At 41.5% G+C, this 17,459-nt stretch overlaps 1 protein-coding gene across 3 annotated transcripts in view; it reads left to right on the top strand.

Annotated features, from left to right (window-relative positions):
- Positions 1-218: 218 nt before the first annotated feature.
- LOC146493178 (polyamine-transporter SLC45A4-like) overlaps positions 219-17,459 on the top strand; it is a 53,462-nt gene continuing 36,221 nt past the window's right edge. The window contains exons 1-3 of one of the 3 annotated variants that reach the window (XM_085147733.1): positions 219-375; positions 897-1,174; positions 1,459-1,540. The gene's annotated coding sequence lies outside the window, so the exon portion shown is untranslated. Of the gene's footprint in view, positions 376-896; positions 1,175-1,458; positions 1,541-12,555; positions 16,135-17,459 lie in introns of those variants that run through there. The other 2 variants (XM_085147732.1, XM_085147734.1) reach the window with 2 other exon arrangements.

Raw genomic sequence — 17,459 nt, 5'->3', positions numbered from 1 at the left:
AAAGAAAGAAAGGAAAAGCTAACTAAAACTGGACATGTAAAAGAATAAAGCAATATAAAGCATTGATACCTCTGCTTTAAGCGAAAACTGCACTATTTTTAACGGCATTTCCCTTTAAGAGTTTAGTTTCTCTGCTTCTTTGTATACCAACGCCAAGACTCCGCCTCTTTATGCAAATGAGTCGTGGCGTCGGCGGAAGCTAGCGCTACGTCTCCTCTTCCGACAGATACTGCTTTAAAAGCGTATTTAAAGCCCTGGCTGTAGTTGCGGGAGCAGTGGACAACCTATGCAACAAAAGCTGCTGCAGAGCCGAGCGACTGTCCGACCACGTAGCGGACGAAAACACGGAGCCAACGGCTGACACGACACGGCGAGGTGAGCGCGATGCCCGGGGGAAGCAGCAGAGACGAGTCGGGACTAATTTTTAACATTTTATAGCCGCTGTTGGTCGGCTCCGCCAGGCGGAAAGCAAAGCATCTCAGGTTGCTGCTGCAGAGACAGGAGCAGGAGAAGGAGGAGGCATTTACTGTAGTTTTCTGCAGGCCTGTTTCAAAAACAGGAGAGAGGCTCGAGGGGGTTGCAATCTGCAGGGTACAGGTCAGGATAAAAATTAGGCTTCTCTTATTATAAAGTGTAAAACAAAATGGTGCAAGTGGGTGGTGTTTAAATTTAAAGTAGATGAAGCAGAAGAGGCTCAGCGGTGGTTGTTTACAGTTTACATGTTGAGAATACTGGCATTAGAATAATTTTCATTTCCTCCATCACTGCTGTGTGTGTGTGTGTGTGTGTGTGTGTGTGTGTGTGTGTGTGAAATTTACCAGGAAGGAGTAGTTTATTGTAGTGTTTAACACACGGGTGACTGAAACCAAGGATCTACCGGTACATTTGGTTTACAGAGAGAGAAATCTGCGGGGTCGTGGGTTCGAGTCCAGCGGCCGGCCGTAGTGTGGATGATCACCCCAGAGGCATTGATCTTAGTTAAGTTAATTGGCGATTCTAAATTGGCCGCGAATGTGAATCTGCTATAGATCGGTGACCTGTCCGGGGTGTAACCCCCACCCCCCGTGACAGCTGGGATAGGCTTCAGCCCATCCGTGACCCTGAGCTGTTGTGTTTCGCTCTTGTGTTTCGTTGTCCTGCACGGTAACAACTGATTCATCGTCACTGGTTGTAGGTGTGTTTGAACACATCAGCTGTGGTTTCCTACCTGACTGCATAGGGTTCAAGTGTTAAAGTATCTCTTTCTCATTTTTGTGTTTACTGGCAGTTTATGTGGATGTGTCTTGGTCTTAGATCCTTAGAGAGCACAACAAATGGATTAATGCAGAAATAATTGCCTTGATAAAAGCATTACTTGTAATGTTAGTTATACCGTAATAATCCATGAGTTAAGTGTCATTGACCTGAGATGACTGTAATCTGTATTAATTTGTGTCTTTTTCAATGTTGCATGCTCAGGTACGACTGCAGGGCTTAAGATTGCAGCTTGGACCAAACTACGACGTCTCAACGACATTTATGAAGCTTTCAAGGCCTTTTGGTGAGTCTTGCATGCACGTGCACACGAAAAGCATTTTAAAGATCATCTCGTGTGTTTCACTTTGGTGTTTGATCCACGCAAAAAGATAAAAGACCCGAAGAAAGAGTCGTAAATGGCCAAAAGATGTTGTGTTTTAAGTTTAATATGTTTCTGTTGTGCCGAATCGGAGGTTCACTCCGAGTGACGCGATCTTGGTTTTGGTTTGGCTCGACCTGACAGTGCACACACAGACGCACGCTCATGTGATGTTTGTTACTTCCTCAAAAAATCTATGTCAGGCTCCTGGTTCCGATGTGGTTTAGGTTTCAGTTTGTGTGCTAAAGACTAGCTTGTTTAGCTGAAGTGAAAGCTACCGACTTCCTCTTGAAGAAATGTTTGCTGACTATCAACTGCTGCTGTTTCAGCATCAGGTTATTACCCCTCACGAATGTAGCCAGACCCAAGTGGTCATGTGCAGATAGTCACATGAACACACTCCCCAAATGCACATAAAGATACATTTTCTCAGATCTTAAGCAAACACTGTCAACACCTCCCTCTGTACCTTCACATAGGAGGATATAATAACTACCTACATGCAGATGTTTGATATTTGCATGTAGAGTTGGTGGGTATTTCCATAAACAAAACATCCATAATAGTTCTGTCTTCCTGGGACTGCTGTTTATGTGGACCTCTAGTAATGTCTGATAACTGCAGAGATTGTCTTTGACCAGACCTGCTCAGACTTTGCCTTGCTGAGGTACCACCTCCTCTGGCCCTGGGGGAGGATGGTAAGGCATGCTTGAACCATGTCAGTTGATTCCTTTGTGACGAGGCGGAGCCCCTTCCAAATGACTAAGCTCAGTCTGGGTGAGGCCCCAGACAACACTTATATTTGTGATTGTTGACTACAGGTGAGGACAGGAATGTAGATCGACCAGTAGGCTTTCCTGTTCACCTACTTCTTCCTCATTACTGTAGATGTTGCACCGATCCGCTTGGCCCACCGCTCGTGAACAGAACACTGTCTGCACATGCTAATAGGACTATAGTTTTAGTATGCTACCATTAGTTAACACTAGTGTCTGCAATAAATAGATGGCATTCATGTTTGGAATGGTTTATTTTGGTGTTTTAAGCTGGTTCAGATACTACCCTTTCCAAAAAAACAAAAAAAGCCCCAACATACCTGTGTGTGTTGTTTTTCAAACCGATGTCCCGAGGCTGATGTCGAAAGGTTAAACGCACCCTCACTGTGACTCCAGATCTGTTGTTTTACTAGTTTTCATAGCACGAGTTCTGATGTGAGCAGAAAACAAGAAGCTCTCCTCCTTCAGAGAGATCGTAGCTCAACCTGAACTCTCAGTTTCCCATAAAACCAACATATCAAAACAAAATCTTTAAGGCAAACAGACAGAGCTACAACTGAATTAAGGGCTGAAATGATTTGGAAGGGCTAAATCTGCATAGCATTAAATAGAAATAGGATGACATTTAAGTAAGTATGTTTTTTATGAGGTTGAACTAAAGAATGGATACCTGTGTTTTCTGTATGTGCGAAATATCTAGCTGCACAGATGCAAACAGATTGAATGGCTCAGGGAGAAGACAAGGAACAGCCTACAACCCTTCTATAAAAGCAAAGGAGTGTGTTCCAAAGGTGTTTGATTACTGAGTACAGACAGGGGTTTATGGTGCTGTCATGCATCATTTTAAAGCAATGAAATTATTTCTGCAACAGTCGTGTCAGTGACCTAGTGGTTTAAAAATAAGTATAAATGAACTGCAGCTCTTCTTTTTGCTCCAAAACCACCAGCTGATTTAGTTTGAAGTAATACTGGCTGCCTGAATCTCACTCATCCTCCTTGCATTTCACTCACACTCACACACAAACAGCAGATCTGGCTCACTATCCCGAGTCCTGATCCTGTGTGTAGATAACCCATTTCCTACTGGTGAGAGGTTTTCATACACAAACATGAGAGGGGAGCGGGGGAAAGAAAGGAGAGAGCTAATATGTTTTTCCACTTACGATCACAGGGCAAATGCGTGTGTTTATGTGTATTTGTTCATCATCTCGCTTGCATCCGAGCCATCAACAACCTCACTCCCCTCTCGTCCATAACAAGTCTTTCTAAGATGCCGTGCATGTATAAATGCCACTGCATTGTTTAGAGTCACTTTATCCTCAGTGAACTATGTTTTCTTCAGAGTTCAGGTGGGCCCCTGTAATGAAGAAGATATAATGGTTTGATTTGCTGGTGACCTCACAGATGTGTGTTGAGGGGAATCTGCAGCCCGGCACGTTTTTGTGTGTGGAGAGTATCTGTAATGCATGGCTGGTTGATTTTCTAAACTTGGAGGACTGTTATCAAAGTCAATACTGTATTTAGCCCCGGTTTTGAGTTGGAGGAAACCTAACCCTATGGGTTAGAGTTAGGTTTAGGTACACTCTGCACCTGTGTGTGTGGGAAGATATTGCCAGTAGTACAAAACGTCTTCTAAGGACTTTGTGTCTTCTGCACTTTCCACTTTGCTTGCTCCTCCTCTACTCTGTCTTGTATGCATTTTTTTCTTTTTTTAGACTCGTTTCTTTTCTCTTCACTCTGTCATTTGCGTCTTCAGTCTTTGTTTGTATTTATTTTGACACGTCTTAAACTCGAGCAGACGTTCCAGTTCCACAACCTGCTTGTGGCGCTTTGAACTCATTAAGTAGAGTCGTGGGAAAGTTAGGTGTGAGGTGATGCTTTACAAGTTTCCTTGTTGTTCATACAAAAGCAGTTTAGGTTAAAGCCTCGGCAAGTTTAATGTCTGATCAAGGTGTTTTGGCCGTCATCGTGGTCATCAAAAAAGCATCCGGGATTAGAGTTGAAATGTCTTCAAAAACTTAAAGAAGTCCTTTCGGCTTCTTTTTCAGGAACTCAAGAGCACCACGATCTGGATGACTGTGAACCTACGCATACGTCTAACTACAACTCTCATTTATGCAATCACACAAGCACCCTTTTCTGTGCCTAAGAGCTTTACCTAACATTCACACACACTGCACGAGTGCAAACTAGGGGAGGCAGGGAGTAGACCGCTGACTGTCTGATCAACTTGCTACCTCCAGAGTCACAGCCACTAATAAGGTGGTCCATACAAGATGTTCATATGGTCATGTGACCACAAAGCAGGAGAGGCCGGTCGAAAACCTGGCAGACACCAAATGTGGTTTAAAAGCATCCAGACCTGCAAAACCAGCACCACATGAACCAAATCCTGGAGATTTGGATTATCTTGGCTGGATTCTTATTCAGATTATTTTAAGCCTTTAAGTGATGAAGCTGGTGAAATTTAGTAGCCAATTTTTAGGTTTAACTGCAGAAAGTACAGAAAGTTGTGGGAAAGATCAGATTTTCGTTTTCCTCAGGGGCAGGCCAAAGTCTGAACATACTTGGCTTCACCACATTGAGAGCTTTTCGGGCTCAGCTGCCCAGGGTTAACGTTAACACCGCGTCAGTGAGCTCTGTTCTTCAATGAAAAATCTGCGCTGAAGGCGTATTTAAAGTTTCCCTGTCCAAAGTCTTTCTAAAGTCATTTGTCTCTTATCTTTGTGTTGCTTTTTTCTAATTTCCGTCCTCATCTTTACTGACTCATCATGGGTAGAAAATGTCTGAGAGCTAAAAGAGGCTCAACTTTCCAATTAAATTAGCAAAAAGCTGAGTGGATGCCAGGAATGACTGGCAGCACATCGGACTTCTTTTGGGTTGTAAATCTTGGCTGCCTTTAGAGCTTCGTGGATGAAGCACACACCTCGTCCTCACTAGCATTTGCAGTTAACTCTTGGAGTATGTTTTATCAAACAGGATAATTGCCATCTGGTACTAAGAGAAGGCAGCACAACTGTTACACTCTCAATCCCTTAGCTTTTTCTTTTTTTTTCTAACTTTTCCTCTTGAAGGAAACAGCCTCAGGTTCAGTCAGTGACATCTGGTAAACTCTAAAGACCAAAAATAATAAAATGAGCCATTCCTGAAAACGTACAACTGCAACTCTACCAAATTTAATGCAACAGAATTGAAACACACAAACTCTACATCTGCATTTGAGTCACAGTAGCAGCAGGTGTCCTCTTCTTCTCTTCTCCCTCCCCTCTTTTGCAGCTTATAAAAACTCCTAGATGTGTCACTTGATGTAAGACGAATACAATAAAATAAAATAAAATCCTAATTACAGAGAAAATAACCAGATAGGAATAATTGATATATCTGCCACTGTATCTCAGATTCTTTAATATCTTGTTCAAAATTCAAATTTAAGAAGGACCCAGTGAATAGCTTTCACTTTTAAAAGGTGCTCATAGGGTCACTGAATATTCATACAGACCGGTCGGGTATCCTGGGTCGGTGAGGAGAGAGGATAACTGGCTGTGTGCCAGTAATGTCATTAACGCTGTTAGTAATACTGCACTCAAACTAATGGTTGCACGCAAACACTTGGGCACTTTTGAGCTAATTTTCCTGCAACACAAGAAGAAAGAGTGTTCAATCTGGGGTCCTTTTAAACCTTTTTATACCTGAGAGATTACACAAAGTGTCACGGGTTTAACTAAAAGTGCGGTGCTCTGATCAAACATCATCCCTCGTAGTATTTTAGCACATGTGGATGAAACGGTCCAGATGGTTTAATCAAGTCTGCGTACTTGCACTTCGTCATTTGATATCCGTGTCTATAAAGATGTTTGTGAAAATGTTCTAATTTGAAAGTTATTTGCCTTTTTTTGACTGTGAGTCACTAAGTTTGATCAGAGCATTATGTTGTCAGTGCTGCAGATGAAAAAAAACAAACTGGAAATAATAATATAATATAGCAGACCTTTGCATCCTTTCTCATTTGCTGCTAATGATCTCAGGTTTGGATGCTGTTGCTGTTAGACGCATTAGATCCCAAATCATTTGTAATTCACCACAGATTGGTTGCAGCATGATGTAGTTTGTTGTTGTCATGAGCACGAGGCTGTCAGTGTAGGATAGCAGGTGGTTAGTCCTTTTGAATACAGTTTGCATAATGGAACAATTTAAATCTGCCATTTGAAGCACACTCACTCAATCACTTATTTATTTACTTATTTTTTACATCAGTGTGCCGAAATAAAAAAGGAGGCAAAAAGTTAGACGATCCATTGCACATCCAGACTCATTTTAAAACAGAAAATTGTCAATACTTGTATGTCTTATGTACTCTACAGTAAATTAGAATTGGGTTGGGTTCACTTTTATGGTTTAACTGACTAGCAAAAACCTGCCCTGCCGGTGGTTTTTGCCAGGCCTGAGGCCTTTTTTACTTTGCTCATGTATTAATACACAGACACGTCTGTTCATTTATCTTGTTATTCTGCTTATCTTCATTATATCACCGTGTATATATATATAGTCGGATGTCAAAAATGTCTGTTCATAAACAACGACGTTGCTGTTTGTTTTGAGCTCAGCTGCTACACAGAAGCTATATAGATGCTGATAATCCTGGTACCCTAGGCAGTTAATCAGGATTGATTGATGTGTCTAAGAGGAAATAGACATACATACATTACTACAGTCATTACGGTATATGTTCATATCCATGGGCAACAGATGCGCTAGTGTTAGCTCCGGGTCCTTCTGTGACTTTGGCTTTCAGGCTATCAAATATAGTAAACTCGCCTGATTTTAGACATATTGTGTATTTAACCAGATATGTTTGTGTTGCCATGGCGCGCTTTGACTTACAAATGTTGGAGAGAGTGTTAGCTGCATCAAGTTTGAAAAAAGGGTAATCACACCTGAGACAGCTTTTGGTTTGCTGCCACATCGCAGGAGTCTCGTTCTCTTTCTTAAAGTATCACGCGGATCACATGAAAGCATGACCTTAATATAATTGTTAAATTGTGAATCATCTCCACGGCAGTGCTATAAAAACTTTTGAAGGTACTAGCATGCTTGGGATTAGTTTACAAATATTGACTGTGTCAAGGCGATAAAAGTCGTACAGAATCTTTTATTCTTGTCATTTCCCTTTCATTCGTTATTTGTACAACACCTCTCTTTGTTTGATGGTGTAAACTCCCAGCACTGGTAACTATTCTATGCTTTCTAAAGTAAACACAACATAGTTTTTTTGCTGGTGTCACATTTCATTGCCGAATGTTAAGGCTAGCAGGTTTAGTGAGACGGAACAACAACGACAACATATGAGCAGAGAAGCAGAGCAAGAAAACAAAACCTACCTTGACTTACTTCCATTGACCTATATTTGCTTTGTTTATTTGTTTTTTCCCCCCCAGAAATAAGAAAGCAGTACCACACTGGATAAATTCTCACTAACAAGTTTTTACAACGTTACTGCTCTAGTAGTATGTTTCATTAGGTTTAATTATATTTATATTTTTGCATAATCACAATCAACTTGTCTGTTAACAACTACTGTAAAGTTGTGTGTTGCAGCAGTTGAGCGTTGTTCATATTCGTTTGCCTTTATCAGCTTTAAGCATGTGTGTGTGTGTGTGTGTGTGTGTGTGATATTCCATCAGAAGTGTGGACGGCGTCAGAACTTGTCGTCTTGACGTTTAGTGCAGTCCTGAACAGGTCAGGGCAGGCACTTGTCATTCTTCTGACTTGCTGTCATACGTGCTGATGTGAAACAATAATGTTGGTTACAAGACAAAAACAAACACACCAGTGTTTAACTGCTTTCAGCAGCCTCATGTGGTGAGCTTAGGGGTGGTGTGTGCGTTCTTACCGAGGTTTGAACTCACTCGGAGGCAGCTTTAGGGTTATGTTTTTATTCAAATGTCAGTGAGAGGCAAAAGTGTACTGAGACAGGCAGTGCTTGGCCACACTGGAGGCTGGAAAGAAGAAACGCACTAACGAGAGATAGAGAAAGCAGATTGATATCACCTCCTCGGTCTCTTTTTTTGGTGGGGGTTTTTTCTGCCTTGTCTGGCTTGCAGCTCCCTTGTGGTTAGAAACCTCAGCGGGGGTGTTTGTGGGAAGATGCACACTCCAAAAAACATACATGCACACGGTTTCTTTAAAAGTAGGCAGCCCCCTTGGGAAGCCCCTTTGGGCCATGCATGTGGGGGTTGCAGTAATACAATGTTGGATAGTGGGGGGTACTGTAGTGTGCAGGGTTTGAGGTGGTTGAGCTACAGTGGTGTGTGTGTGTGTGTGTGTGTGTGTGTGTGTGTGTGTGGGTGTGTGGGTGTGTGGGTGTGTGTGTGTGTGTGTGTGTGGGTGTGTGGGTGTGTGGGTGGGTGGGTGGGTGGGTGGGTATGTATCGGGTCTGGGTGACACACGAGTACTCTGACTCTGGGGCAGAAGTAGGTCAGATCTGCTGTCAGCAGCTTGTCAAAACCTCACCGTAACCAGCTTCACCTATTCAGATGTGCAGGGCCGCTTTAACATCAGAGGCCTTTGATGGTCATTTGTTGGCCTGTTAATTTCTGGGTCAGCAGATTATCCTAATAATGATTAGAAATTAACCACACTGTAGACACAACGCTGACATCCAGTGTCTAGACAGGCTCAGATCACCAGACCTTGCAGATTAAAACAACAGTGTGCAGGCACGTGCGTGGCCTCGGTGTTCAGCCTGTTTAACCATATAATAATAATTTATTACAAATGTGAAATAGAGTGGTGTTCTTAAAAAGCTGAAGAGAGGCTGTGTAACATTTTAGCACAAGTCTAGCTTGCTGTCTTTACTTTAGCCTCAAAACTGGAAAACTTGAGGCCAGTGATGCCGTTTATTTTGATTTTGAAAGTGTAAGGTAAGCTTGCTAGCTGTGTTGTGTTTGAATTGGCTGCAGTTTGTATGGTGGGCCAGACAGAGTGCTAACTAGCCAGCCTGTTAGCTAAGAGGGCTAAAAATAAACATTAAGATGACCAGGCTATTACAGGCTGCTAAGCAAGCTGACACAACATACAGTCAAGGTCTCATCTCTCCTTTCCTCTCCTGTTTTATTTGCTAACGCTAACATTGCCTGTATTTCTTCTTTAATTCTACAAAGATGATCACGATCCTTTCTCCAAAGTTCAATCTAAAATAAGTATGAGCTTAAATAATGAACCTATGTGAAATATTCCAGTCCTGTGACACAATCCTAGCTTTGACACAGACCCTAATTAGAAATGAATACAAATCAATGTGTAATTTCTTATATAAATATGCACTTGTTGAGCCCATTGTCGCTCAGATATTTACTCAGAGATACTGGCAGCTCAGCGACACAGGCACGGTGTCCTTGTTGTCACCAGATGACGCACCAGTCGTGCTAATTCATACAGATGCCACACTCAACATGTATGGATGCTTCTTCAGGATCCAATAAATTTACTACTACTCATAATATTTAGCATGCAGTGTTGATGCTGTGACTGGGTGTAAAAACAGGGCCACTGTTGAGTCAAGGCAGCACCACCAGAGGAGACCTTGCATGTGTTGTGACGTGAGCGACCTGGTTTGCTTGTCAAAAGGACAAGAACACAACAGCCACTGATGAAAGAACTTGTTGATGTCTGTTCAGCTAAGCCATCGTTATCTGTGTACCTCTCTGTACGTCTGTTTTCTCTGTTTGTTGTGGCTAATCTTATGGAATAATGGGAATAATGAGATTACTGCTAAATTGTTAGCTGTGTTGTAGCCACAACATGCAGTAGTGTGCAAAAGCCTTGCAGTACTCACAAATGAGCCTTGAGCTCATTCCTTTGTATTTTGATAGGAAAATTAGAAATGGTGCAGCAGTTTATTGAAACCATGAACTCTACGTCTAACCCAAGGTTACCTAGCTGAAAATGGATGGAAGAGCAGTCAGTGTCCTAGCAAAAACATCAAAAGAGCCTCAGAGAGCCTGAACAGCTATTGACTACTATTGACTAAGACAACTTGAAAGACTTTAAAGACTAAATGACAAGACAGTCTGGCTCCTTGGAAACAAAATATAAAGAAATGATTGAAAATTTTCAGCCCATAAAACCAGATATAACCAGTGTAACTCTTTTATAATTAATTGAATTGGGCAAATAAAATTTTTATTTAGATGTCACTGCGACCTGTGTGGATGTTGTGACGCAGGTTTGTTGACACGTCTGTAGTTCTGCTCTCTGACTGAAAACAAGGAGGCTCAGATTAATCGTCTCTCAGACTCAGCTGCTCCTAATTATGCTCTCAAGTGAATTTGGGTTAATGTTAGTATATTAGTTTTGCCAGAGTTATGTAAATAGATCTAATATATCATTTCCCACACCAAATTAACACGCCTCCTGCCTTATGCAAGTGGGTAGAATAATTTTATTCTAGTTGTTTGAGCTACTCAGATGCATAATATGCGCAGACATTATATAATAACACACAAAAGGAACTGAAGTTTTAGGCAAGAATGCAATGTGTGGTGTCTCGTTTTCAAATTCCCTGATTTAGTCCGTTTTGTTTTGTGGTGGGGAGACTTTTCTGACGTCACTAGAAGGTTGACAGTGACTAGAAGGTTAACCTTGGCTGAACTCGCAGTGAAACAGTTTTTGTGGTGTCTCGTCATTTCAGCAAGCAGAGACCTTTGGCGTCTATTTTGAGAGAAGGCAGCTGGGAGTTTCAGGTGAGGCTGGGACTGGGGATTAATTTAGAGCTGCTAGGGCATCACATGGATAAAACCAAGTCGGTGGGAGGCTCTTCTAAGTGTTTTAATATGCGTGTGTGTTAGAGTGCATGTAAGTGAACAGCACTTATATTATGTCATATTCATGCCACCCGGTATAGTGATCTAAGCGCTGTGTAATGAGTAGGAGATTTGTCATTGAGGCTACAGCACGTTGATACACATGTGCCCCCCCTGTACTCCCTGCACTGCAGCACTGCTGCACCATAACACTAACAGCCAGCTTCCGTCTACCTCCCAACCTCGCTCTGTTTCTCTTGCTCTCTTATCCCTGCCATCTGCTCCCCAAAAACTGGCCAGTGGTTGTTTTTCATGGGAAAATCATCTACAGAAAAAGGCTGTTCAAGTCTTTTTTCCACATGCAAAGGTTTGCGCAGCATCCTGCGTGTTTACATGCCACTTTTAGGGTGTAGATAACTGAAATGTAGACAACAACAGAAGATAACTCAGGGAGAAACAGAACACTGAACATCTGCCAGCGACATATTTCTATTTCATTTTATCACTCTTGCACACAAGTGCACGCAGACGCGCACACATTTTTAAAGCCACATACTGTGCCAACCAACAAAGGTTTTTTTCTTCTGAGACTTTCTTCAGTGTTGGAAACATTTGACTTGAGCCAACTCTCTTACCCAGTTAAAGGCCCTGAGAATTTCCTAGTTTCAGTGTTGGGAAGGTTACTTTTAAAATGTATTCCATTACAGAATACAGAATACATGCCCCAAAATGTATTCTGTAACGTATTCCGTTACGTTACTCAATGAGAGTTATTATTTTTGGAGGAAAACACGAACATGTTGTACAGTCGAGTCTTAATAGATAACTTACAACTGGGCTCGTCAGGCACTCTTCTTGGCTGCAGTGGTTATTATTATATTTACATGCTTCCAGCTCCCGTTTTTGCTCGATGACAGCTCGTACTTTTCCTTTTTCTCCCTCCCTCGCTCACAGACACATAACGGGTATGGCAGTCCATTCTCCCTGCAGCACGGACTACACTGCCTATGATGCTACATTCTTTAGAGCTATACCGGTAGTATTCTGCCTATTAGCTTAGCACAACAACAACAGGCGCTCTCTCACCCAGGAAACACGCAGAAAGAGCGTCACCCTGTAACCATGGCAACTGTAACGCTGCCGCCTGGAACAACAGAACATAGCTTTCAAACAAAACCCAAACAGTATATGAAACAGGGAAGTACCGCCGTGTAATCCATTTATTTCAACAAAGTAACTGTATTCTAAATACCACCTTTTTAAACGGTAACTGTAACTGAATACAGTTACTCATATTTTGTATTTTAAATACGTAATGGCGGTACATGTATTCCGTTACTCCCCAACACTGCCTAGTTTACATAGCAGTCATAATAACTATGTGTGGTATTATGAATATCTAAGATATTTAGTACAGAAAAAAATTAAAAGGCTAATGTATAAATATATTAAAATATCCATGACTCCTGCTGCTGATACACATGTCTCGGCTTTGGATATCGGCCAATACTGAGTACACAACCAGTATCAGTATTTAATAAGCGATAAGCTGTGATCCTCAGTGTGAGTAAGAGACTGTGAATCAGTTGTTTTTTTTTTTAAACTCAGTCACAGTAGAGTACAAATAGGAAAACAACCTCCCTGCGATTTGTGAAAAATCTGTGACTCAAATCCAATTTTTTTGCATTTACTGACCGCTTTCATGTATCTGCGGTGACAAACTGGTATCCCATAGATTGAGAGTGCAACACCCTCAACCTCTGTGTGACCGTTTCCTATCACAAGGCAAGTGCACAGGTCACCTGGTTGGAGGAAACCTGTCTCCAAACAGTTGCGGTCCAGTCACTCTTTGTCACTTTGGTGAAGGTTTGCAAATAATTGCTGTCACATTTATAAATATAGACAGCTTGATTGCATTTTGTTGGCAATCTGAGTCAGTCTGTGAGCTCAACCTTCTCTTTATATTAGAGACCGCAAATCAACTGGTTTCCCAATAGCTTTACTCAGGTTATATTCCTATATAAAAGGAAGGTTGCTGAGTATCTCTGTCATTTTGCAGTCGAATCTTTGTCCTGCATAAACTGCATAACATTTGTGGAGGAATTTCTTTCAGATTATGTGGAATCCCAAACAGGTTTGCAGTTTTATGCAGATTTATTACAGTTAATTGCAGTATAATACTAAAAATTGCAAGTTTGCCGGATTCAGTTGCAGTATGACTGCAAGTGGTTGACGACATGGTCCCCGCCTTCAAAAGCAAGAAGATTAAAGGGTCATGGCACAAGATTGCAACAATAATTTTGATTCTCTTGGGTGACTTTAGCATTAAGCAGTATTTAAAATTAGCTTAAAATTCATTTTAAACAAAAATCTGCATTTTTGATATGCTGTCCTCTTCTTTAATGTCACCTCAGTGTGAGAGTGGCTATTCTGTTTCCTCTCCTCTGCTCTCTGTTTTACTGATGTGCAGAACAGAGGTGAAGTGAAGATAATGGTGATCCAGTTGACTACATCTTGCTAGATTGCTCTAAGAAGAAGTGCAATAAAAGCTTCCAAGTGTTAACTGTAACAAAACAAAAGAAAACAAAGAAAGAGCGAAGTTGCCAGCTGTCTACTCGTCCACAGTGTGTTTGCTATAAATCACAACTGAATCTCAGACCAGTGCCAACAAACAGAACTTGTCAACATGGCTAGCTGACTAGCTACAGTTAAAATTTCTGGACTCAAAAGCATTCACACCACATGGACACAAGTTGACCGTGACTCAGAGGGAGACTTTATTCCGAATGTAGTCAAGGTGTAAGGGCTGTAGATATAAGGTTGTTGTTTTTTTGGAGATTAAACAGGCAGGCTGTGATGAAGAGAGGTGAAGCGTGGCTGGCACAATGTACAGGCAGACTGATGGCAGAGACCGGGTGAGCTGGCTTGGCAGACAGCTAGAGTGGGCAGGCAGGGAGAAAGGAGCTGCTGCCGGTGAGCTTGAGGAGCTGAAGCTTGAGAGCAGGCGGAGAGGTGGGGGTGAAATCTAAGCACAACGAAATTAAATTAGTTTAACTCACTCACAAACACAATAAATGTGATAATGGTGTCTCTCCTGTGATGTCTGTCAGATAGCGACTGGAGAGTCGAGTAGATGTATGGCTGGTGATGAGCCACCGGTTTTAGATGCTGATCGAATTGACTGCAGGAAATGTGAATGGTGCTACAACTACAAGTGACACACAGAGAGACAATAGGACAGGAAAACAAGAGACACAGAAGAAAGGAGACAGGAAGGAGTACAACAAGGGTCATGACACTGACAGCAGTCTGTGAAATTAGATTACACAATTTCCTGCCCTTTTTACCTTTCTTTGGATCACAAACCCTTAATCATAATAATGCACAATATTAGGCTACTGATCTTGGAGTAATAAAATACCTGCCTCTTTATTTTTATTTACTCAATGCACAAAAGCATCTGCAGCCCCTGCAGAATGTGAATTTGATCCTGGCGTCCTTGTAATCTATATGTACCTCTATATAGGTCAGCGTGGCATTGTTTACAGAGTGCACACGTGCTTCACTGCTCTGCAGCAACACCACTTATGTTTACATATGTGAAACAGTGATGATTTGAGAAAAGAACACACATAATTAATAATAATTAATTCAATTGGTCATAACATCCCGAAATCCAACGCCTATCCCTCACATAATGCGTCTGATTAACAGTAAAACCTTTCTACTATTTAAAGTTATATATTTAAAAAAAAAAAAGGATAACTTTTCATATAAAACAGGTTATCAATTATTTTGACTATCCAAGAATACCTTGAAAATGTTTCCTGATCTCACACCTGTGGTTACGTCTTGGTTACGAGTCAAGATTGTTGTTTGCACTCAACTTTCAAAGGTGTTGGTGAATGTGAGGGACAAACAGACTGAGCGGCAGAAGCAATATGTTGCTGTAATCAAACAAATCAAACAACATGTACTCATTTTACTACAGCAGTCTGAAATTAAAGTAAATGAAGTGTGGATTATATGTTTCATGCTTTATCATATCTTATTCTGTCAGCATCCATGGTGGCAACCAACACTGTCGTAGACAAACAGTGAGATTGTAAAGAGGTTCGTTGTATTAACACACATATGTGATGATGTGGACTGTGGATCATAGCAGGACCGCTGCCTTTGAGCAGAGCAGCCTCCACCATTAACTAAAGGTTAGCTTGCTGTTGAGGCTATGCCTGGCTCGTGTCCCAGCTTCTGTAAAGTTAAATATCTACTGTACATTATACAGCTTCAGGTAGCCCACCATCGCCAGAGTACAATCATCCTTAAACTTGTGATTTGGAAATACAATAAGACCGACTAGATTAAAATAAATATTTGTTGCTGTCTCAAAAGTTGAACATATTTTACAGTATTTGGAATCTAGTTGTTTTCAGTTCTTGCAGAGTACTAAGTAGTTGTTTTTTACCGTGCCAGCTCCTCATTAAAAAAATTCTAGGCTGGTTTCGCTTTCCATGAGAACAATGTTTAAAACTGGTTTTAAACCTAACACTGAGCTGTGGAAGAAATTAAGTACTGCGCCTTTGAAACAAAATGAAGCCAACAATCACATATACGTAAGCTCAATTTTCTCTTTACAGCAGTTAAAACAACGGGAAAAAAAAAATCGGAATTTGTTTGTTTGGGGTTGTGTGCTATGGGAAGTCGCTGGCTCCAACTGTTGTTGTTGCCGCTTGCTTTCCAGCTCCACCCCTGCGCCCAAATTAGATGTTCTCGGCTTTGCATAACTGATAAGACTTGCATGGTTTTCATGTCTGCAAAGTCAACTTGCTCTGCAGACGCGAGTCATGAGTCAGCACTGAAAAAGAAAGAGGAGCAGGGGAACGGAGAAGGTGGATGAAGTGAGAAAGACAGCGCTCGCTCTGATTTCACGTTTGTGTCACAGGTAATCTGGTCTATGGAGCAAGAATAAACACCCACTAAAATAGACTCGGGTTATGCGTGTTTAGTGTGTGCACTGAAGAGTCAGAAATCCTGTGTGTGTGTGTTGCTCTGTGAGACATGGGACATGGCGGACTCTTAATTTGTCTGACCTTGAACTTCACAGGCATCTCCTTTGCTTCCATCCTGCTCTTATTTTCCTCTCATCTTCTTCAGTAGGATTTTTAAAGGTTCATTGCAAGCATTTGTCTTAGTTGTGTTTCAGTCTGTGAGTGAGTCTTTCCTTGCATTTCACTTGGTTGCTCCCTGGAAAGCTGAGTTTCAGTTCTATATAAGCTGGTGCTGCATGTGTGTGGACTGATGATTAGAAACCATGCATTGCTGTCTGTGTGTGTGTTTGAGGACTACAAATGCAGGATGAATAGCGCTGCCTGAGCAGGAGATTGCAAGCTACTGTCCTTAAAGGCACCCATCCTCATATTTACAACCTACACAAAATTAATTTAGGCCTAAAAAGGATCTGAAGAAGAGACTTGGACCATGGTGTTGGTGATTGTTTGCTATTAAGACTCGGGATTTCACTGTCAGAAGAGATGGATTAAAAGCTTCTTGTGTTTACCAAATTATTCAAATTGATTCAGCTCCTGTTTCATGGCAGTTTTCACCCTGACAACTCACGCTGTTTAGCATTTCTTTGGTTAATTCAGCCGTTTGTGCTCAGCAGGTGTCCTCTCCCAGTCACTTGAGTTATTTTTGAGTATCACAAAAATGAAGCACGTCTCACATTCAGTTAGTTTTATGCATTTCTTTATAGGTTTACTTCCAGGCAGAGAAATGTCATTATATAAATGTCATTATAATACTGAAATCAAATTGCAGAGATGTAAAGCTTGAAATTGGCAGCGAGCATTAGGTACTATTTATTCAATCATTGTGTGGTAGTGTATGACTGTATGCATCAGCGCTGCCGTCAGATTTCACTAAAGCTATTCACTAAAATCTTGACTGTTACAGAAACTCCAGCTGTATACTTTCGGGCAAAACATCTGCTAATCGAAGCTGCGTGACCTTAAATTTAAGGCTGTGCTATATAATACCAGTGCAATTTTTTTTAACTTGACTTAGTGGTGTCACATGCCCATACCAGTCATATAGACTCCACGCCTAGAGTGCACAACGAGACAGGCCCAGACATGTCTGAGGGCAAGAGCTGCACATCAGAGAGCTGCTTCAATGACCCTTCAACAAAGCTTAATACATTGTTCCAGCAAAAGGTGGGAACAAACGTCACCACCCAAGCTAAAAACACACAGCTCTTGCAGCTGGTGA

The sequence above is a fragment of the Neolamprologus multifasciatus genome, chromosome 22 (assembly GCF_963576455.1).
Source record: "Neolamprologus multifasciatus chromosome 22, fNeoMul1.2, whole genome shotgun sequence".
Classification (NCBI taxonomy): domain Eukaryota; kingdom Metazoa; phylum Chordata; class Actinopteri; order Cichliformes; family Cichlidae; genus Neolamprologus; species Neolamprologus multifasciatus.
This window is presented reverse-complemented; position numbering and strand designations above follow the sequence as displayed.